Genomic DNA, 24,845 nt, shown 5'->3' on the forward strand with positions numbered 1-24,845 from the left:
AAATGGTGAGGCACACGCTTGTGGCGTGTCTGTAGCGACGGCATTCCCCGCATCGTGGGGTCCGACATTCGCGACGAATATGGTCAATGCGATGGCATCTTAGGCATAGCGGAGCGCAGCCTGGGAGTAACACCAAGCTTGATCGACAGTCAAACACTGTGAGTTGATGTAGGATCTGGCTCACGTTCATCTTTTCGGGAAGAATCAAGGGGACCTCTTTGTTCAGAGTTTTCATTTGCTCCATTCCAGCACACCTCGATGTTTCGGGAACAATCAAACGCACTGTGCCGAAAGACGCTAGCGCTTCTTCGATACGTCCATCTTCCATGTAGACGGGCAGCTAAAGTAGCTTCAATTTAGTATGTCTGGTGTCTGGTTTTATGATTAAACATCTGCGCCCTATTACGCAAACCTGGACTTTGCTCATGAGTTTTGCCTCGGCCAGTGGACTTGCGGAAGTCAGCATCCATACGTGACTCATCTGGAATTTGCCTATTCCGAGGATTTTCTGGCTGTCGATAAGGTCTCGCAAAGCGTCCCGGAAGTGCGGTTTCGGTATGGCCGGTGCGGCGAAATCTCCGTGTAGAAATACAGAGTTGAGGCTCAAATTACCTGTCGGTAAACGAGGCAGGACGGTCCGGTATTCTTCAGTACTCATTTCAGTGGTACTGACCGAAGCCTCAGCACTTCTCCGGCCTGTGGTAGGTCCGCTTTGACAGGAATGCATAGAAAAAGCCAGCGTTTCGAACGGTGTGTTCTTTATCCGACCACGCAGACATGCTTGCATAGCTTGGGAAAGAGCGGGGGTTTATATCTTTAGCTATAGCGTTCCACTCTTAAAGGCAAAGCTTAAGCGTCCTCCAAGTTTTTATAGTTACAGTAAAAGCGTCTCAACCATAAAAAAAAAAAAAAAAAAAAAAAAACACAACATATAATGCCGCATGCTCTATGGCAAACAAAAATACGACTTTATTATCCCCGCGGTCTCTGAATTTATACGAAACTACCAGATTATCGACCAACGCCTCGTAGAAACCACCGACCGTTTGGGTTCACCAGCGCCTTTAAGAGCCACGCTTATAATATACCTCATATTAAATGTATATAGAACCGACGCCAGAAAAGCGAATGGCCAGAACCGTATGAAAAGGCCAATTCAGAGCGAAGATTCGATCGCCTAGTCAAGCCCATATTGGTGACGCGCTCGTTCGCTCGCTGCTTAAACTTTTGCCGGTGACGATACCTGACAATACCTGTCCGTGCCCGCTTTAAAGCATCAAAAACGCAGGCAAGCCAACAAAATTAGATCGAAAATTTCCCCGACGGCAGTGAAGAGAAAAAGAAAGAGGCTCGTCGCCACGGCATGAGTGCACGGGAGGGAAATGTCCGGGTCCCGCACAATGCCTTTTGGCTTCTATTTGGGGCGCCCATCGATTATCGTCGACCTCCCGCCCGACTCGGGAAATAAATGCCCACGACGAAAAGCGGGCGCATCAATGAAGTGGGCCTACGCACGCGGGGCACATAGCTCCTCCACGCACAATCTCCGCAGAATGCACGCGAAAAGGGCGCGACCGTGCAGTCTTCGTTGAGCGGTCGTGGCACGGCGTTGATGCCGTGACTCGAGAGTCAGTAATACAAGGAACGATGGTAATAGCTCGTTAACAAAGTGGAGAAGGCCAGTTATGTAAGGAAAGTTCGAAAGCTTCTTCACAAGGGGCAGTGCATTCAGTACACCTAGGCCGCGGCCGCACCGCAAACACGTCATACAAAAGACAGCGTGCAGGTATCGTCTGGAGCGTTTTTCTTCCTTGCATCACGGTCCTGTTAGAAAACTGCCTGCCAACATCTTCGAAGCATGCGTATATATGAGGCAAACATGTCGGATGAATGACCAGTGTGATAGAGGTTTTAAGGTCGTTGCCAGCACAATTTTGTCGAGCCGACTTGTTCGGTTAACTGTAGAGCTCTTATAGGGGCATTCAAGGGACGCCATATTTGAGGGCGACGTTCAGAGTGCACGCTTAGAACGAATTTATATCAACAGGCTGCTAAGACCGGAGATCTTGATGGTGCGGGATGCACGTTACAAAAGAACTGTGGATGCTCGCCGTCAGCACGCGCTCAGCAGTCGCTCACACAGCTATGGCACCCAGTAACTCCCTATAGACGCTTTGCAGCAGCTACTCATGGGCGCCGCCATAACCGACCTTCAGTTTTAGTTTGCTGTTATTGCGATTACTTCACATCATCATTACCATTGCAGGCTAGATTATTGCCACGTTTTATTCTAGTGCGTCCTTCTCCCCAGCTTTGGCCTCTGTGGAGGCGCGTCCAGGTCCATTTCAGTGGCTCGGTATGAGGGTGAGACAAGAGAAGGTCGGTAATGGCGGCTCTAATCTGTCGCGTGTGTAAAGCGTCTATAGCTTCCGATGCTTGTGTTTTGATAGGATTCGACGAAATTAAGCGGTACCCTTACGGCGAAGATCAAGATCGTTGTTATGAGCATCTGTTTTTCCCTGAAGCCGAACACAACTCAGAAAATAAGCAGAAAAAAAATGATCAAAATAAAGCAGCGAAAAGTGTTTTTTTTTTTATCGATTTTAAGTTTGTTTTGCAGATAAAATTTTAGGAGAAAGAAAGCGCTACAATGATTGATGTCTGCATGTCATATAGCATCTGAAACAACTCTGCAAGGTAAGACGAATGCACTGTAGTGCCTAGTTTTGTTTCACCTATTTGCCAAAAAAGTATTTTCTGTTAAATATTCCGCTGTACTAGTATTTACTTTAATTTGTCCTGAAACTGTTACGGGAAAGTCTGACAACCGTAAAATCCCTTATGAAGTACCGCTCCCGAGAAATGGCCCATCCCGTTTCTTGCGCTGAATAGGCCTTCTGCGCTGAAATTTTGAACAAACAGTGGTGCCCTGATTTTGGGTAGTACAAGCTCACCTTATTAGGCCTCATACTACTAATGGCACCTTCGCTGAGGATTTATCTTTCTTTGTAGTGCTGAAGAACGGACGAACACCTTTGGACGTCCGAAATCGGCTAGATTCAACGCCGCAAGACAATCGAAAGTGCCAGATTTATGCCACCACCACTAGGGTACGCGTCTCCAATATCTGGGTGGTGACGTGGAAATATCTTTCGTCCCGACGCCTTTTTTTCTCCTTTTTGTGTTTGTCTTTAAAACGCGTGAAACGGCATCTCTTGGCTCACGCTCTTTGCGTCTTTTATTTGGCCTTTGTTCCAACTGCTTTAGAATTATTGTTGTTTCTTTTTATTTTCCTCGTGATCTCGCGTTCCGCACCAAAGCGGGCACGCTTACACGTGTGTGGCAGTTTGAAACGCTCAAGTTTGTACTAGCCTCTAGTTTGTACTACCCAAAACAAGTCCTAACAAGTCCCCTTTCGCGGCGTCCCCTGGGCAACGCAGACGGTATCCATAACATACAAATATCCGAACCCCCCCCCCCCCCCCCCCCCCCCGATTTCCGTCGGATATTGATTATGCGATGTCCGACCGGAATCAGATCAACCGCGTGATTTGCGGTACCGGTAGTACGTCTGACAAATGAGTTCGCAGCGGTTCCCTGTTTACCACAACGTGAAATGCGAACCTGCTGCGTCCTCGATCTGTTGTATCCCTTCCCGTGATTTGCAAGTTCGTAGCTCATTCCAACGTTTTCTTCTTTGTCCACAATCTGCGCCTGTGATATCGACTCCCGCGATACGCGAGTTTGAAGAGTCTTCCCGTGTTTTTTATTCCACCGTAAAACGCGAACCCGCTGCAACTGGGATTTGTGGTATTCGTTCCCGTGACTTGCGATTTCGTAGCTCGTCGTCGCGTTTTCTTATTTGTCCACGCAAACCTGCCGTGTCCACAATTTGTGGCATCAGTCTTCGTTTCACATGACTTGTAACAAAAAATGAAAGATGTGTACGATTCCCTGTAATGCCGAATTAGAGCGCAGCTCTTGAGGAAAAGGAGGAGGAGGAGAGGGTGCGGCGAGGAGGGTATTTTTTCCTCCTCTTTCTTACCCTCTGCTCCCTCCTCCTCTTCTCCTTCTTCTCCCCTCCTCCTTCCTTCCTCCTCCTCCTCCCCTACACCTCCCCTCTCTCCCTCCCCCTCCCTCCGTCCTCCCTCATGACGTCACTCGTGACCCTCGTGACGTCACTCGTGAAGGCATCATAAAGGTCTTGACCTTCACTCGTGACCTTCGTGACGTCACGTATGACGTAATTAAGGGAAACGTCCCATAATGCAACGCGCAGTTATGCCTACGGCGACGCCGACGCCAACTCCGCTCAAGCCGGAAACGGGCGACTAAGAGCTGCGCTCTAAAAAAGGAGCCCCTCCTCTCCCCCTCTCCCCTTCCCCCAACACTGTGTTTATTTCTATTCTTTAATAAACGTCTCCTGTCGCGTTCCCAATGATTGTCTACCCTACAATTTTAACCATTTATCTTTTAATATTGTTTCGGCGTTCTTAAGGAATTTTATGGTACGCAGAAACAACAATTAACTAAAACCACATTGATTTTTAGCAGTAACTATTCGGAAGCAACACAGTGAATGGAAGAACGCAGGTTCTGCGCAAACGAATATTTGACACTGCCTAAAACACGAAAGTTTCTTGAAAGTTCAAGTAGGGCTTATTTGTATTCAGTGAGCCATATTACCAGTAGCAAAACTAACAATTCGCCGCAAATAAAATTTAAAAAATGATCGGTGCGTAAATGTAAATTAAAAATCACCTGCAATTCTGGCAATAAAAATGGGACACCTTGTGAAGAGTTACTGTCAGTGGAGAGTTACACTGGGTGGATATTCAAACGCTCAGTCTAAAATATTTATATATGAGCGGAACAAGAAATGCGTTTTAGTTTTCTATTTCAGGAGCAAACGTATCTTTCCCAGGAAATCGAATTATTGTGTTTGCCTGCCTCAAGGTGGATTGTCTATCTACCTGAAGCTGCGTCTCGACAAAAGGAGGTAGAGAAACGCTTCTCGTTTGTAATCATATCAAAACAGGAAGCGTCCCTTTGTGTAACGTGTTATGGAGTGGTGTGATATGATATGATAAATATATTTATTTCAGCTGAAGAGAGCCGTGGAGCCGGAGAAAGACAAATCGGCCATACTTGAAGGCCGGCGACGCCGGTTCTAATAATGTGAAATGGTAATGCACAAATAAATCGTGTGGATGATGACGATAAGGATGGGATGATGAAGAGGGTGAAGAGCGTCAGCTCTAGCAGCGGTGCTCGCGACGGTGGCCTTCGCGGGGCCGCCGTGGCATTGCAGGTATGGCCTTCAAGCAGGCCAGTCCTGAGCGCATGGTGAGTGCACCCTGTTTGCCCAGCATGAAAACTTTCCGGCCGGAATTCCGGTGACACAGTGAACAGTAAAACAAGTGCCGGTAGCGTTCTAATCTTGGACTGTGTTTCCAGCACTAGAGATATCACGTTAAAACAGCGCACAATCAGTGGGGAAGAGAAGAGAACACAGAGCGCTGACACCCAACTGATGTATTGGGAAATAAAGAAACAGAAATTGAACATAAGGACTATAAAGAATGATGCGTTTTCTTGTTTGTTTCTGATGCCTCGTCTTCCTCTTTATTTCACAAAACAGCTGGGAGTCAGCGCTCTGTGTTCTCTCCTCTTTCTCACTACTTCTGTGCTATTTTTCATATAATGTCATCTTACTAACTGGCTCAACTCTCCACTTTGCTACAGCATTAGAGAGGATTAAATCGCGATTTCGTGACGGGGTATAACTGGGAGCTCGTTAGGCCAAATGGCGGGCCCTCAAAAAGTGGCAGTTAAAGCTTCCTGGGGCTCCCCGCAGTCGTAGAAGCGAAATATAGTTCCCTCTTATTTGTTTTTGACAACCCTAAAACGTTTAGCCTCTCTCTAAAAACTATGAGTTCTCAAGACATGTTTATCAAATTGCACTAAATACACGTAAGGACACTAAAGGGAAAGTAAGACGGGTCTTTCCAACTCAGGCGGAAAATTGCACTAAATACACGTAATTTCAAGAGTGTCTGATAGGCCTTTTAGTAAGAGAAAAATTGAAATTGATGCGGTGTGGTATAATTGCGCTTACGCAGACAGCAGTCGAGTTTTCCTTAAACCAACAAGCATGCCCACTTCAAAAATGAGTCATCCAGAGTCTGCAAAGAGGTTGGTAACAGACATAACAAGTGAATACGGTGACAGAGTTGTTGCCTTTATTAAGATTCCGGTGATCATTTCTGGGCTGCTCGACTGGTAGCGTTCAAACTACGTCAATCGAGAGTCCCGACGGCTCTCGACAGTAAACGGGTGACTCGCCGAGGGGGAAAATAAAAAAAAAAAAAACTATTTTTTAATGCTCCTCATATTGACCGTGATACGCCGTGCAATCAATTCACCAAGTTTGTATTGGTAACCTATTCATCGGTTATTTTTGATGACACAGATATTTCACATGTTGTTAATAACCGTATATTTTCTCGTATAATTAGCCTTCTCGATGTTGAGTAAGCGGTCAATCAGCTCACGTGTTCATAATCCCGTGGTCTTGATGGCATACCAAATGTTATAATTAATGGGTTTGTCGATATAGCGGCTCCTATTTTACATCACATATTTCCGCTGTCGCAAATCTGTTTTTCCGACCGCATGGAAAGGGGCTCAGTAATCCCTCTTCCTAAATCAGGCAATTCAACAAACGTTAAAAACTATAAACCTATATTATTGACTGACCACAGAAAGAATAAAACAAACGTAGTCGTCCTTCGTTCCGAGTTTGTTTTATTCTTTTTGTGGTCAGTCAATTTTACCAACACGCTCTTCAGTTAATGAGATATTATTGATCTCCGCAATTTTGAAGGTCTTCGAAAAATTATCCATAAGCATTTGACATATTGTTTTAACTTTTAAGTACGTAATACCCGATTCACAACATGGTTTCATGAGCGGCGAATCTGCTGAAACAATTTTTTTTTTTTAAATTATGTTTTTCCAGAGTTTTTCTTGAGAGAAAACTGACGCCATGTATTCTGACTGTAGCAAGGCATTCGTTCTTGTAAGTCATAAGCTACGGTTACACAAACTTTTTATGTATGGTCTGAGTGATAAGGATTGTTCTTAGCTTAAAAGTTATCTTTCTACAAAAAAAAAAAAAAAAACTGTTCCTTGCGCAAATTTAATGTCTATTTCATTTTCTGTACCCTCTGGTGTACACAAGGGTTTCAATATTGTACCTTTTATTTTTAATATATTTGTCAAGAATATTGAAGACTTTATTCGACATTTTAATCTCTTGTAGTTCGCCAGAGGACCTCAAGATCTATAAAAATATTTTGACAATAAATGATTGTGCTCGATTGCAGGAAGATATCAATGCCATCTGCTAATGGTGTAAAGAAAGTAGGTCTTTTGTGTTTTTTTTTCATTTCCTCGCGCTTTATTGAAGTATAGTTCTCCCAGAACATGCTTCTGTTGTGTGATTTGGAATAGCCCCAGTGCTACTGCTTCCAAAAACGTGGAACGTTCACGAAAAGGATTTGCAAAAATTTATCATTCAAGATCACCTTCACATGACACATATGCCTACCACGAAGTACTTAGACCGGGTGTAGCAAAATTGCCCATGTGCAGAATCCCTGTCGCAAAGTCCCGCGTCATTATCCCCCCGCTTCGATTACCCCGTCTCGTATTCCCCGAGTGCCAAAAGCCCCTTTCTCAGTGTTCCCGTCCTCCCTCGTCGCCCTTCAACCAGCAATGTTCCATGTCTTAACCTAATCAATTGAGGGTCTACAACGGCTCTTTTAAGTGAAAGGAACATCAAAATTACATTGTAAGTACTTCCTATATAAGAAAATTCAGAATATTAACTTAAAATAGACAATCACACACTTAATATAGAAAAGGTACATTTTTGTTTTTGTTATCCTAAAAAAAGTTAGAAGAAATTGGTTGGATCAATCAAGTATTGTGCGCTTCAAAAATTGAAGAATAAACACTTTTGTGATACGCCCTTTAAATTAATGGTTTTAAGATCTTAGTCGAATTTTAGTTTTTGATGGCAGTCATTACAAGGAATGTGCCATTTTTGTCTTAAGTATGAAGAAAAAAAAAACGTTTCTCGGAATAATACTTAATTTTGAAGATGGATATGTAAACAATGTACGCTTCTCCGAAAGCAAGCCCGTCACCGACGTTGGTGTAAGAACTGACAGAGGCTCAAAAAGACAACGAACGCCTAGAGGTTACTGAGCTTGCGCCGCTGGATTGGTCATATCGGCACCTAGGCCTCAGTTGTACTCCTCGCTGATTAATGACTCCAATCAAATTGCCTTTACGAGACTTGCAAATGCAAAGTAGCTTTTAGTTATGACTACCTTCCACACTTGAGTTACAATATAACCTCTCACATTTGTACATCGAACGTCAATTTTCAGGTCCATGACCGTTTTGATAAAAAAAAATTTCACCGAATAACAACAGAGTTTGTACATTTTAACAGAAACAGCCCCAACATTTCGAGGTGAATCAAACCCTGACCCACATTTTACGCGGGCGTTTCATGCGCGACTCTTGAGATGGTTTTGTCTAGCACAGGAAGAACATCCCACGTCGCAGGTATGATAACGGCCTCCGAATTCAGCTATCCGGGAAACAGCTCTGGTCGATGGAGGAGCAAAAAATCGGACGCGAGTGGTTGTCATGGACAAGGATGACAGCAGCGAGGGTCCATCCATCAGAGTGCAGCGACAGAGCAGCTAAACCCGTCTAGGTGTACTGGCCTTTTATGCCATAGGTAAAGGAATGAAAGTGGATCTTTCCTGGCCTTCAAGCACATTTCTTCATGACCTCAGCAGACAGCTTCATGCTTCGCCCCACAACCTGATTTAAGTTATTTAAAGTACAAAAACATGAATTAGCACGGAACCTTTGCCCAATAAAATGTACGTTTCATGGCATTAGTTATAAATATTTGAACCATTGCGCACTCGTGGCAATTTTCGTTACAGTTACACGTATCACATGGGCGTGGCATGCCAAATTATTCTGGAGGTTTATCCGCTCACTATAATTGCATGATCATCATCTTTTCTACAACAAAAATATAGAAAAAAGTCTGAGTAAACTCACGTGGAAGTGCCTAAAAAAAGATAGCAATACGCTAAAAACGGGCTAATTTTCCTAAAATTTATAAAAGACGAATGTACAGCAAACTTATATTTCAGTATACCGCAATATACGTTCAACGTGTGAGGTATGTGTTTCATTTTTCAATTGATTTTGTGTTCTAGGGGTGCTGTGCGCGCGTCGGCACAGTCAGGCAACCAATGTATACACAGAAATGGTATATTTATAACAAAATCTTAGCAAGCGAAAGTACACAGATGTAGGGTTTTATTTCGAATCTATTTTTTAAAGGGCGAGAGATAGTTGGACGGGTACAGTCTTAATCAACTAATGCACTACGTTTGTTGATTCACTTCTTAATTATTGCTTTAAACTTTAAAGGGATCATGTTGCAATTGCAGAATTAACGGCAATTACGCCGAGGAGCCGAAGACAGCCAGCCGCCAAGCAGCGACAGGGATATGATAGCTGCCGCTCGTGATCGTGCTTGAACACCCAGCCGAACGGCTATGCCCGCCTTGTGAATGTGAAAATGCCTTGCACGATAAACGCCATATTAGATGCGTAATAAATACACCTCTATAGAATCGGCCAGCACAGCATTGGTAGGCGTACGGTAGCCACTGACGAGGATTCGAACGGGCCTTCGGACGGACAAAGCAGAGGAGATACATCGTCTAAAAATACGCAGTTCGCAGATATTGGGCGATAAATTAGATTACAACTTGAATTTGGTGGAAGCTTAAATTGTCTTGTTTGATTATAATTCTTGTCCCGAGACTTTTTATGTAAAAAATGAAGACAAAATATAATGTTGTTTGGATAAGGCCATGCTGAAATCGCAGAGAAAGTTTTAGGCCGACCGGAACCATCGAAACCGTTGACTAGATCCGACCCGATTTTTGTTTTTTTCTATTCGTGTTACAAATTTTTTCCGCTGGGGGGCCAGAGAAGAAGCCATGGTGCCTGACAGTGCATCGGCATCCAGAATTTTGTTGTGACAGCTTAAATATACACACAAAATATAGATGTAAGAAAACAACATTAAGAAAAGTATAACACTTGCCTTATCATGTAGCAGCAGCATGAATATTTCAGAATGCACACGCTCTCAAATGCATGGAAGTATAATCATAAGGCAATACTCATAAAACTGTATATATATATATATCTATATCTATATATATACAGCTCATTTTTAAACATCATGTTGTGATACTGCAGATACACAATGTAAACATAAATAAATACCAGTTCGTGCAGAAAAAGAAGTTGAACCAAGGCTACACAGGCTATATAACAGTACGAAGTAAATAATTTATATCGTCAAATTATATTAAGATTATATTATCTTAAGAAGACGAAAGTGCGATAGCACTACCAACAAGGGATCGTCTAAAGGTTTGTTTTAGCCTAGAAAACGGGGCGCTGTAATCAATCTCGATTCCTGGACAATTTAATAATGTAGTAATCCGAAAATTTAATGTTTACTTGCCGTAATTATTTGGGATGTCTGGAATTCTGCGTTTCGGGTATCGTAATGCATAGGAACTAGAAAACTGTACGGATATCGAGTAAAGCTTGCTTCGGTATATTCATTGAAATGATTTGAAGTGATATATTTGGCTCGCATTTAACATATTCTATTTATTGAAGAGTGGTGCAGTGCTAAAGTTTTTTTATGCCGCCTCTATATTTTCGCAAATACCAAGCATTTGTATTTCTGAAAGATAATTTGTGTGCTATAGTTTGTTGCAATTGTCGTACCCCCTACTAGTATTCCATAACAGGTCTTAGAATAAAACAGGAAATAATATAACATCATTTTTATTTGAATGGGTATCACATTTCGTATTTTATATATCATACCAGTAATTCGAGAAAGTTCCAATTTTAGTTTATTGGCAAGCGTAGAATTGGGTTGTGTATATGTTTATACAACCTAGAACTTAGTCTGCCTCAGCGCCGACTTGTTTCCCAGCTGTAGACGAGAAATTTAGCCAGTGCAGTACAACCGCTAACCTGGGGTCTTGAACGTGCACCGCGCAGTAGTGGTACACGACCGCACGCAGCTACGATGCTCATCCAGACCGAAATGGGCAGTGGTGGGGATTGAACCCAGGATAGCTGGGCTCTGCAGCGCGAGCTTTCGGTCCACGTACTTCGAGCTGGTGTGCGCTAAACCACTCGGCCACCGATCCCTCTAAGAGGTTTTCACTAAAAGCAGACGCATAGAAACTTACGTTCGGCCATTTGTTCAAGAATTGTTCCATCAAATTTGATGTTATTTGGATTATTGTCTCGGTTACTGAATAACTTGAAAATTATATATTTAGTTTTTTTATGTATTGATATTCCAATCGAGTTATACATAACCAATTTGATAGCTTAAGGAGGACGGCATTTTAAGCAATTTCTAGGCGCTCTTTGGTAGCTTCAATTAAAAAATACATTTGTATCATGTGCCTACATGATTAGCTCGGGAGAATCTAGTATCATCGTAACATCATTCACGTAAGCTATAAATAATAAAGGACCTAAGATAGAGTCCTGAGAGACACCGTGCTGTATTATCATTTTATTATATAATATGTGGCTTATAGAAACGTACTAATAACGATTCATTAAATATTTTTCAATTAGTTTTACCGCTACACCTATTATGCCATATTTCTATAGTTTTTTTAGTACGATGTCACGAGAAATAGTGTCGAACGCCTATATTTTTTAAATCTAGAAAACAAGCCGAGCGTCAGCAATTTATTTTCAATGTTTTCTAAATTTTGTCTCTGATATCCCAAAATGCTTGCTCCGTGGATTTGTGTTTCTGAAAACCGTATTGGGCGTTAGTAATTAAGTTATGCTTCAGGAAAACAAAACTAGTAAACCTATCATTGATTACGTGTTCATAAATTTTAGAGAAGTTGGGAAGACTGAGAATTGGCCTGTAGTTATGAATTATTGTTTCTCCAGCTCTCTTGTGCACGGAAATAACTTCTGCCAACTTCAGCTATTCAGGAAAATGACCAGTTTCAAGCATTCCATTGAAACCGGGTGCCTCGGACTGAGCGCAGATTGAAGTCGGAGTCGACTGATCTGTACAAGACTGATCTGGCATTTTTGCACGAAGAGTGACATTGCGTTTTTAGAGCGCAGCTCTTAGGGGCCCGTTTCCAGCCTGAGCGGCGTCGGCGTCGGCGTAACCGGGGGGGGGGGGTCACGTGACCCCCCCCCCGAGGTCGCGTGACCCCTCCTCCAAGGTCACGTGACCCCCCCCCCCCCCCGAGGTCACGTGACCCCCCCCCCCCCGAAATCACGTGACCCCCCCCCCCCGAGGTCAGTGACCCCCCCCTCCCCCCGAGGGCACGTGACCCCCCCCCCCAGAGGTCACGTGACCCCCGGGGTCACGTGACTTCCCGCGAATGACGTGACCCCCCCCCCGTACCCTTCCCTAATCCTCCTCAAGAGCTGCGCTCCAATTCGGCGTTACAGGGATTTGTAAACGGCTTTCATTTTTTGGTCATGTCATGTCACAACATCGTCAGCATGCTCTTGGTGGGCTTCGTGGGAGCGCCGACGACACAAGTCACGGCGTGGCTAACACTACTACGTCATTCTTCTATACGTCATTGTGTGCAGAGATTGCGGCCTTTTCAAAAGCGTAATCTTCAAATCGGCCGAAGAAACGCATATATTGATTCATGAATATCAACAAAACCGCTATCTCTTTACGAATACTATAAATTGGTCTGGCCTCCAATAAAAATTGCAGCTAAAACAGCACTTCTAACATAACCCCAAAATCAACTAATTAAAAAAGTGAAAGCCGTTTAAACTCCCTGTAACGCCGAATTAGAGCGCAGCTCTTGAGGAGGAGGAGGGAAGGGTACTGGGGGGGGGGGGGGCGTTAAGTGACCCTGGGTGGGGGTCACGTGACCTAGGGGGGTCACGTGACGATGACGATGCCGATGACGTCATCAGTAACGATGACGATGCGGATACCGATGACGTCATCAGTGATGATGACAATGACGATGCGGGTGACGTCATCAGTGATGATGACGATGACGATGCGGATACCGGTGACGTCATCAGTGACGTCACTGATGACGTCACCAGCGATGATGACGATGACGATGCGGATGCCGGTGACGTCATCAGTGATGATGGCGATGACGATGCGGATGCCGGTGACGTCATCAGTGACGTCACTGATGACGTCATCAGTGATGATGACAATGACGATGCGGATGCCGGTGACGTCATCAGTGACGTCACTGATGACGTCATTAGCGATGATGACGATGACGATGCAGATGCCAATGACGTCATCAGTGACGTCATCAGTGACGTCACTGATGAAGTCATCAGCGATGATGACGATGACGATGCGGATGCCGGTGACGTCATCAGTGATGATGACGATGACGATGCGGATGCCGGTGACGTTATCAGTGACGTCACTGATGACGTCCTCGGGGGTCACGTGACCCCGGGGGTCACGTGACTTGGGGGTCACGTGACTTGGGGTGTCACGTGACCTTGGGTGTCACGTGACCCTGGGGAAGGGGTCACGTGACCTTGGCGTGACCTTGGGGAGTCACGTAACCTTCGATGACCCTTGGGGAGGGGTCACGTGACCTTGGGATGACCTTGGGGGTCAAGTGACCTTGGGATGACCTTGGTAACGCCGACGGCGACGGCGACGCCGCTCAAGCCTGGAACGGGCCCCTAAGAGCTGTGCTCTAAATATATTACAGACATTTATAAATCTCTGTAACGCGAAATTAGAGCGCAGCTCTTGAAGAGGAGGAGGGGAAGATACGAAGGGGAGGGTATGCCCCTCCTCCTCCTTCTCGTCCTCCTTCTTTCTTCCTCCTCCCCCTACCATCATCCTCCTATTTTCTTCGTCGTCGTCCTCTCCCCTCCTCCTGCTCCTCCCCTCCTTCCTCGGCACGTGACGCCAATTTTCCCGCTAAATCTAGCGGAGAAACTGAATTTGTTCATAGGTGACGTGACACCATGTCACGTAACGTCATTTTAGAGCGCAGCTCTTAGGGGCCCGTTCCCGGCTTGAGCGGCGTCGGCGTAACCAAGGTCATCCCAAGGTCACGTGGCCCCCAAGGTCATCCCAAGGTCACGTGACCCCCAAGGTCACCCCAAGGTCACGTGACACCCAAAGTCACGTGACCCCCTGAAGTCACGTGACCCCCCCGAGGTCACGTGACCCCCCCCCCCCGAAGTCACGTGACACCCCCAGGTCACGTGACCACCCCCAGGGTCACGTGACCCCCGCCGAGGTCACGTGACCTCCCCGATGACGTCATCGATGACGTCACCGGCATCCGCATCGTCATCGTCATCGTCACTGATGACGTCATCAGTGATGATGACGATGCGGATGCCGGTGACGTCACTGATGACGTCATCAGTGATGATGACGATGACGATGCGGATGCCGGTGAGGTCATCAGTGACGCCACGGATGACGTCATCAGTGATGATGACGATGACGATGCGGATGCTGATGACGTCATCAGTGACGATGACGTCATCGTCATCATCACAGATTACGTCATCAGTGACGTCACTGATGACGTCACCGACATCCGCATCGTCATCGTCATCATCGCTGATGACGTCATCGGAGTCCGCATCGTCATCGTCACTGGTGACGTCATCAGTGACGTCACTGATGACATCATCGGTATGGTCACGTGACTCCCCAAGGTCACGTGACCCCCCCAGGTCACTTCACCCCCCACTTCACCTCCTCCTCAAGAGCTGCACTCTAATTCGGTGTTACAGGGAGTTGTAAACGGCTTTCACTTTTTCCATCTAAATTTAGCGGGAATTTGAATTAGTGTTAAGGTCACCTGACGTCAATGTTCCCACTAAATTTAGCGCGGTTACGCCGACGCCGATGGCGACGCCGCGAAACCTGGAGACGGGCGCTTAAGAGCTGTGCTCTAAAAGTTAATTCACATATTTAGGCGAATTACTCATCTTAGAATGACGATTATCCCCTCACCTAACGCCCGCCGAGCCTGATAAATACACGGCAAAGACGGCACTCGTGTAAGCCTCACCTCCTTTTGTTTGAAATATGTTATAATTGAAATCGATCGAACAACTTGTATCTTTTGAGTACATTCGCCCGCTTAATAAAAGTACAACCTTGGTATATCAATAGTGCACCGCTTCTCGGTAAAAAAGGCAATATCGCCGCGGTGGAACTACCTTGCCCTACTCTTTTCGTACAGCTAGAGTAGCCACCCCAAGTGTCGGAATATCGGCGGCAAAGCAAACGAACACGGCCGCGTCTTCTCCGCCATCGGAGGGGGCAGGCCAGCTCCCCGGTCGCGTTCCTCGGCGGTCGCTTTGGCCATCGATCAGCTGTCTTGCTGACCGCCTCGGCGCGCGTGCTTTTAGCGGAATGAGGCGGATCCAAGCGGCGGTTGCGGCCTACGCGCAGTCGTCGTCAAAACGCACATCGACCGGCCCCGCAGTCCGCGTCGCCCGCCACAACGGCAAACCCTCTTATTAGGCACCGCTGCCGCCAACGCAGGAGTTGACGGCAGAAATTCGGCCCGTCGGCGTCGCGCTGTCAACATGTACGTTTATTTGCCGGAGCACGTCGCGGAGGGTGCTGCTTCCGCTTTCCTCTACGCCGAATCATATAGAAGTCATTGCGTTTCGGCGTTTCTTTCGTAAAAGCCAAGTTTGGCTGATTTAATTTAGACGAACTTCGTTCCCTCACTCAGCCCCTGATTGCAGCAGAACGAGCCTATCTTGCTTCTTTGTCCCTAACCGAACGCTGTTTTTTTGTTTTTGTTTGCTAGGCATTGCAAAGGCGACCAGAACACATCCAACAAGAGTATGTCTTTTATCATGGGAAGCATGCATGAGTGTAATGTATCGGCTATACCTTTTCTGTCGGGCGGTTGCTTACGGCACCTTGTCTAGACATATTTATATACTCCCCTTTAAATTCTGCTCTTAAATTCGTTTCTCGTTCAATCCTCTACTCCGAAATTTTGTGTATAATCACGCTTCTCCAAACCTTCTCCACCAATCGTGTAACATAAATTTCGTGACTCTAATCCTTCGTTCCTTCGTTCTTATATCCTTGCCAATAAAATTCAGCTCTCGCACCGAGTCCGTTACCTTTTTAGAAACGGCAGGACACAGCCCCATGCATTATGAAACCAAATGTTCTAGCATGTCGCTATTACAATGGCGTGCAGCACGTACGCGTATATTCCTTGAAATGTAGCCCTATGTGGAACGCAAGTTCGTCTGCATCTTGCACGGGGGTTGCGATGATGTCAGAACGCCGAGTTTTGTCGGCTGATTGAAAAGAAAAAAAAAAATAGTGGGTGAAATAGTAGAAATAGTGGACGTCAAGGCATCCAGCATTGAGGTCTACCCACTATATCCTTTCAATCAAAGCCAATGAGAGCTCGGTGTGATACTGACGTCACCGCAACTCCTCCGCAAGAAGCAGACGACTTGCTCTTTCTGTCCCGAGCACTTCCGTTCTTGCCTTAAACAGTAAAGAGCTTCGCAATACATGATCAAACATTCCCTTTTTAAGGGACATTCACACGGGGAATGCTTTTCGGGGAGGGAAGGGTGTGTCTTCAGTGATTGGCGGAACCAGCAGAACCACCTCCCCACCTACAGCATTCACAGGAACGGCGAGAAGCCGAGAGGGGTGTCAGTGTTGTTAGACGCATTTAGCGGTCGCACGTCGTCTTTTTCGTCTGCTAGATTTCCTAGGGCTATGCGGGTAGCAAAAATATCCGTTTTATATGCGGAGGGCAAGTTCGTCTGCTTCTTGCGCAGGGGGTAGCGGTGACGTCAGAACGCCGAGCCCTGATTGGCTGATCGCGACCCCCTATCTGAGCGTCGTCTGCTCCTTTGCAACGTCGTCTGCGTCTGCCTTACCTTTCCTGCGACTTTCGGAAGTGCAGAGGCCAGATTCACGATACGATCTTGCCAAAAATGTGCGTAAGACAAAACTTAAGAACAAATTCGTATTCACGAAACGAAATGTTCGTAAGTTTTGCGCAGGTTACGACGAAATCCTACGACAGCTCCGAAGCTGTCTTACGCACTTCTTGCGATCAAATCAGCATGGCCGACAGCGTCGCGGTCGCGACGACCCATGGACGTTTATTATTCTACGTGCGCTTCTCACGCGTCCCGACTTCAAGCAGCAAGAAAAAAGTAAAAAGTACTTGAAACAGACCACGACGAACAAGAACGCTGGATCCACAAACACCCGGGAAAAGCTACAACGGCCACGATTCCACCGAACGCGACCAAGCGAGATCAGCAGTTAGGCCTAGCAAGCACTCCGCGACTCGGCGACCGTCTGCCCACGACCGGCTGGCGTGCTGAATGGAATATGCCCGCGCGATCCTTGTGAACCCTTCCTGTATTATACTTTGATCGCTGACCTCAATTTTAGATTAAGAGGTACATTTCCTCTTCTTGTTATCTCCTTGTTTCCCGAGGCAACGGTGACTCTCGCCGGTGAAAAAGCGGTGAATCTCCGACAGACGCAGGAAAGGTAAAGCAGCCATCGCTTTCACTAGCAGACGTAAAGAAGACGACGTTAACTGCGCCAACCCGCCGACGCCGTTAAAGAGTGAGGGGTCTCGCCGCACACGAAAGGAGGGAAACAGTATTTGGGAGGGAACTTGCGGACACTAACACGCTCACTCTCGGTTCTTAGCAAACAAACCTCGGCGCCTCGGGACACCTCGCCAGTGAGTCGTTTGACTTCCCTCCTTGATGCGCGTCTGCTAGTTGTTAGACAAAAACAACGTACTGCTCGAGTTATTTCGTCTGCCCTCTTTGAAATGCAAAGTCGAACTCGGTCGTAAAGACCTGCACTTCCGAAAGTCGCAGGAGAGGTAAGACAGACGCAGACGATGTTGCGAGCAGACGACGTTGCAAAGGAGCAGACGACGCTGAGATAGGGGGTCGCAATCAGGCAATCAGGGCTCGGCGTTCTGACGTCACCGCTACTCCCTTTTTCATGCGTAGAAGACGAAAATGAGCCCACTTGCGAGGCGTATAGAGGAGGGTATGGCCGGGGTCATGCTGCTCATTCATTATACAAAAGACAGTGTTCAGACATCAGTCACCGAAATATCCTTTGTTCGAATATCACGTGCCAGGTTTCTCCTCAAACTCATCGCCATCTGGCATTCGAACCACATATCTGGCGGTGAATCGCCTTCGAATCTGTATGCAGACTCTCTTTTGTGTTAGGTATAAGCTGTGTGAGCCCGGCTTCAGGGGCATGCTCGTGAGAACGAAGCCACTTGAGTCAACAACTTCGTCGTGACCTGTCGGAGCTATCGCTCGTACTATGCCGTGGATTAACACGGGAATTTTCATTTCTTTTAAACATATTTTTAACGGACGTGACGTTGTGTTGAGCCCAATATCTTTTTAACGAGAGATGTGAACTTGTCTGTTTGTTTGGCTCGGAAACATTATGGGCGGCCGGGGTTTAAGGGAGTGTTGAGAATATCAGTTTAGTTATCGGTTCCACCAAGTGCGCGAACCGGCACAAAACAACTGATATTTTACATGCATACTGAACTGGAGCCCCACTAGAACAAAGTACAAAACCACTGAACCAGAATCCGAATCGAACCGGAAGATTACCTGTTCCGACACCCTTTTCAAATTTTGTGAGGACCAATGAACATTTGTGACAGACACACTGTCGTGTAATGGTTTACTACTATAAAACATGAAAGGTGCCTGCCTCATACGTATCTGCATCGTCACTTTTGAGGACAAGTGGAATACGACAGTAAAGTAATTTCAGGTGCTACACCTGCTGACATGTAGATGTCCTTTTAATAAGTGATTGTTGACTGGCGCACAAAGCAGTCGTTTTGACACACGTTCTACGCTAGAAAACAACATTTGAAGTGAGAAGCAAAAGAAACGAGAGGTCATTTTTACTTAAGAGGGTTCTAAGAAGGCCGTCACCACTCCTTTGGAACAGATCAATATATGATTACCAAATGCGATGGTGCTTTGAAGAAATTCAATAAATAATATCAGCCTCGAAGGCTGAGTCAAACGCAAGCCCTCGCACTACCAAAACAAAAAGAAGTTGTTTGTCTTGGTGATGGTATCAAATGTGCGATTCCCCATTTCCCAGATGAAAAAGCAACCGTTATTCTTGTCAAAAGCGAGCCTAAAAGAAAGCCAAGTTAGAATATTGTCAATATTATACAAAAAGTAAACCCGAAAGCAATTTCGACGTGTGCTCCGAGCTCCCGGACTCGAGCCCGCACAGGTCTGCATTCGTTTGAAACGACGTCCGTGACGTCATCGCTCGGCGTACTAACGTCCCATTTCTTTTTACGTTCGTCTGGTCGAAGGACCCTCGGCGCGCCTTTGTTCGCCGGCCAACGTAACCGAAGGCGGTCCAGCGGCAAAGCTCACAGAGAGAAGGAAACACAGTCTCGAGTCACGTACGACCTCGATTCCTCTACTCGGGATTGCTGTTTCTGAAGGACCGGGGCACACGGATTTGTGGACAATGAAATGGCGATTGGAGAGCGCTCTGTTATGACGTTCTTTGGCGCCGCCGCAAACCATAAAAAAATAACAAAAAAGCAAACAAGTGACTCAAGCCGAAGAAAAGCAAACCTATGAGTTCTTATCGGTTGGGAGTGGTTTCAAGTGAATTGACGTTTATTTTAAACAATTGTATCTAGGAGTTTGGAGCAGAAGGCGGCCTAACCCACCGAACGAAACTCCGTTTCCATCTACGGCGCTACAATAGTCGCAGCATAAAATGTTCTAGTGCATGATGCACTTGGCTAAATGCATTACACTATATACCAATCCAGCACTTTCCGGTCCGCACAAGATATATATTCTGCAGGTGCAAATCTCGGTTGAAAAGTCCTTAGGTGGTCTGCAGTTTCCGCATAGTCTGCCCTCGGTGCACAGTCCGCACATGCTGCTTAGTACGCAAAAAATAAATTATCATGCAAACCTTGAAAAATGCCTGTTTTATTAGTACACAAAGACGCCTCCTATCATACATAAATCATAATTAATTTACTCTGCGATTCAAGAAATTCCTCACGTCTCGTCATAATGAACGACCTAGCTAAACGAAAAAGTTGGGGCTCCAATCCACGCTGCGAAGGTGGTTGGTCAGCGAAGCTGTGGTATCACCTGCAACGATTGCCTACTGCACTAGACGAAATGCCGCCGCCGGTTGCAGCACGCCGCCGCTGGCCGTATCGCCGTTTCTTTTCCCTTTGCCGCTCCTAGTATTCACGCTGCTCCTCGGGAGTTCTAACTATGCGTGGCCTATTCATCGCGGTGCTGCGGCAACAATGAAATTTGTTGCTATACTCCTTTTCATCTTACGTATAAGCGCAGCGAATGTTACGAGCCATCGGAGCCAATCGGAGGCTGTGTGAGTCTCACGTGACTTTAGAAGGGGGGCACAGCGACGCGCGAAAAGCGCATCACGGGCCACGTCCAGAGAACGGGATTGGCTAAGATAGCTCGCAGCATCCACTGAGGCCGGACGTAAGGTGAAACGGGGTATAGGCGGGTTCTTCTTTTATGTATAAAAAACTAGTGACGTCACTCCCCACGCCGCAAGCTGCCGTCGCCGCAGCAGCTCGGGCAACAGTAATCTTCACCCTGAACGTATGAGGTGAGCGCTACGTGCTTTGCATTGTTTTCAGGAGCTCCTTATTATTCATTACATGGTTAGGATGCTTGTCTTGTGTGTTTTCTTTATTGAAACGTGTGTTGTGGTGGTATGTTGTATGCGTGGTCTTTGTGCTTTTCGCTTCAATCTTCCGAGGTATTTTTTTCCATGAGAACGCCGACACGAAAACACACGCGGGGAGAAGGAACGTGCGTCTCACTGTTCGCAGGCGCCGTTATCATCCATTATGTGGTTTGCACTTCACACTAGGGCTTCGAATAAGGTCAACTCCTTCCGAAGCAGCGGCAAACCTAATCTTTACTGGAACGCGTTGGAGGGTGTTCCTATTGTTCACACGCGCCTTATCATCCATCATGTGGTTTTGATGCTTGTTTTGTGGTTTTCTTTATTGAAACGGATACTGAGCTGGTATGCTGTATGCCCGATTTAAAAGGAGATATGCTGTCTTGCCTTCAATTATTCGCCGAGAGTTTGTTGCTTAAACGCCAACGACACGAACATTTCCTTGGCTGGTGGAGGTATACAGCTTCGCTGTAAAAAATTCATATATAGTTCACACTTGAAGATAGTCCGCACAGCGTAAAATGTTGACTTCTAAATATGTATAGTCCGGGGACTATAGTCCGGAACATATGGTAGTATGTTGTGCAGCGCTGCGAGAGTCGCGCGCAAAACAAAAAGAGCACCTTGGGAAACAACGGTGATGTTTTTGGAAGGACAATCGTTTACATTTGTCCAGAAAGAGTGCAGTAAATGTCGCTCTCAAGAGTTTGGGTGGTGGAAGAAACTGCCCGAAACGAAGACCCCCCCCCCCCCTCCCCCCCCCCCCGCCAGAAACGCAGACCTCCCCCAACACAAAGCTTCCAACCTAAGCCTTGCTTGGATTGATTGAGGAATTCAAAATCCCTGATAACCTCTCTAGAAGAACTGTGGGCTAGACTGACTCATCCAGTTTGGGGCAGAAGCGAATTCAACCTGGCTCATTCATTCTGTCGCCGCTGATGACATCATTCGAATTAGTACCAACCATAGCCTCCGACTCGCATAACATGGGATCGTTTTAGGTTCCTGCACGAAGCATCCACAACCTTCTTAAGTTGGCAATAAACGCCGTGTACCTATATCAAGTTCGTACGTGCTGACCTCGGGATAGTCATATCAAAAAAGTCACTTGCGATGAAAATCAGAAGACTCGTCTAGTCGGAGATGGCTAACTTCCCTGCCCGCAAAGGACAGAAGTAAAGACTAGGCTGTCTCAATGTACTTGACAATGTGTACGCTTACCCATTTTCGTCCTTAACAAAGCCTGCAAGCATTAAAAAAAAAAAAGAGCGGCGAAAGATTCCACGAGCAAAGGAATGTGGATGACGATGATGAGGTGGTTGTAGTTTTTATTGTGGCGTTGGTGCCATAAGGCGCCAATCTGTGTGCGATGTTCATTGTCTGGTTACAATAATAGTCACGACGTTTGTTGTCGAAAAGGACACGTAGACCGAGCCCCAGTTACGGACGTCCAGTGCCTCTGTGTTGCGACGGCATGAGACGCACAGTTTTCTTGGCGACACAGTAACTAAATAAGCAAGGTTATATTATATCACGAGGTATGATGTCTGAGGCAAGCCAGCAAGCAAACTTTCATGTCGTTTAACACTTGAGACTATGGTGCACAAAAGAAAAAAACGTTTAGTCGAAGGAGCAAACAGGGAACGCCTCGAGGTTTCACGTTGTACCAACACTAAGAAACGATTGCGGCCTCGTTTTTCTGCAGAACGCGAAGACAGTCAATCATGGCAAACAATGGAAGGATCCGAGAAAATGACGAAGCTCAGAATACGATTAGACATGAAAATGCGGTAGCGCAGGGACAGGGAGCAAACAAAACGCCGTGCTCACTATCCCTACGCGGGTCACATTTTTCGGTCTAATCGTACTCTAAGCTTTGCCATTCTCTTGGATCTTTCTATCGTTCGCCGTGATTGACTGTCTCCGTGTTCTGCAGAAAGTCGACTCACAGACCTGTTTTTAGAGCGAAGATGTACGATGGTTACGTACGTGGGGCTGTGGCATGAGCTGCAGTGGAATTGTGAGGCTCTTTGATCTAGACCCTGAAGCAAAGCTGCTTCCGGCTCGAAATCACCGCTACTAACCGCCAGAATCTATATCAGTGGCTTTTGTCTGCTCTTGTCCTATGTCCGCCGCGCTAATTCCTATTCGCGCAGGCAGTGTTTTCCAAATCGTTCAAGTTCTTTCGCGTCGTGCTTGACATTGCCAGCAGGAAGATTCGGGAACATGAATGAGCATCGACTGGTACTCAATTGTTTATACATACCGATCTTTATTTTGACTTAAGACGAGCCGACGCACAAGAAGTTGGCTCGTCGAAGCTCAAAACGGCGGACGTCGCCGAGCGGCTTCGAAGAGGAAAGACAACAAAGTAAGCTTGGGTTTAAGCTATAAGTCCACGATCGTACTTCTTGGCCATTGTTTGCTTGCTTCTGCCCTCTACAGACACAAAAAACGGCGCTAGACGACGTTAACAAAGAATCGCTTACGTGCATGCAAATAGAAAAAATAGCAGAAGGTGTCATGTGCATGTCACGGCTCACCAACAGCGACGTAGACAGCTTATCGGCGTTGGGTGTCGTAGTTTTTCAACTTGCTGCTTGGTAGCAGGTCGGGAAGTGGCGCAAAGCGCAATATTTTGGTTTGAATTTAATCGTATACATCTTTCGTTTTGCAGAAAAGACTTTTAGGTAATAGGGAAGATTTACAATAATTTTTTCTCATTGTTACATAATAATGTCTGTGTACAAGCGAGATGATCGGGCATAAATACTCTCCTTCCATAACTGGTATCGGCAGAAGAGTTTGAAATGAAATACGAAATGCTTAATTATAGTGGGCGCTCAAGAGATTTAGCTAGGGTTTGGAACCTGGGAGTGACTTATCAGGACGCGGAGTCATCGGAATATGCATTGCGTTTCGGAATACTCGGAATACCTGCGGATTCAAAAATATATTGCACCCAGTGGCAGTAAACAAAGCAAACAGTTGGCTGCAGTCATTGCCTAATTGAGATAGTTTGACATAAAAAACGCGTAATGTTGTCAATTAAATTGTACCTTATAGTCGGTAAGTACGATTTACTAACCCCATTAATTGGACTGCGCTGTCGAAAAGGGTCAGCCTATCGTCAAAATGTCAGCCGTCAAGACCTAGCCAATTGTATCTATAACCTTAGCTGTAGAGGTTCTGGGTCTTGGCACTAACTGTTGGCTTATCCGAGTGCGTAGAATACGTCCGCGTGCATTGGCATTTTGAAGAAGTGCTCAGAAGCGATTACTTTCGTTGTGCACTTTTTAATTAGTACACACCCTAAATTAGCAATTGAAAATAAATATTTGTGGAATCTGAAGAGTAAGTAAGACGCTCAAACCCTAGCCGCGAGAGAACGCTATTTTTAGTACTGCCTAAAAGCTAATTAGTTTGCAATTAAAACCTAATTGTACTTGCAAGGAAGACGAAACCAAGGATTATTTTTATGTTCTGTTTTGAACAAAAATAGTGTAGCTATTTTTGTTCATTGGAGAAGTCGCCACAATAAAACGAGGACAACTTATCGGTGTGTTTTCTTGAGCAAGTACCGAAATGCGCCATAAAAATCCTCGATCAATAAAAAAAAAAAAAATTGGGAGAATAGTTAAAGCTGCAGAAGAGGCTTGATTGATAGTCAAGGTGGAAAGTCGCTTCCCCCCCCTACCCCTCATAAATATATGAAATTGTTTAATAAACAATTGCATTTCACATTTCAGGGCCCGCAAACGCACATGAGTGCCTGTTTGCCGGACTTGGCGTACAGCAGGCTGCATATGCATAATTTCAAAGCATGCACTGGTCGCATTCATGCTATAAAACAAACACGGAATACATAAAACAAACAAGAACTTAAATTAGAAAT

At 45.8% G+C, this 24,845-nt stretch overlaps 1 protein-coding gene across 1 annotated transcript in view; it reads right to left on the reverse strand.

Annotated features, from left to right (window-relative positions):
* LOC120841094 (small conductance calcium-activated potassium channel protein) overlaps positions 1-24,845 on the reverse strand; it is a 197,931-nt gene that overhangs the window by 26,576 nt on the left and 146,510 nt on the right. The window lies entirely within an intron of this gene.

This window comes from Ixodes scapularis, unplaced genomic scaffold (assembly GCF_016920785.2).
Source record: "Ixodes scapularis isolate PalLabHiFi unplaced genomic scaffold, ASM1692078v2 PGA_scaffold1__304_contigs__length_218370807, whole genome shotgun sequence".
NCBI classification, from domain to species: Eukaryota; Metazoa; Arthropoda; class Arachnida; order Ixodida; family Ixodidae; genus Ixodes; species Ixodes scapularis.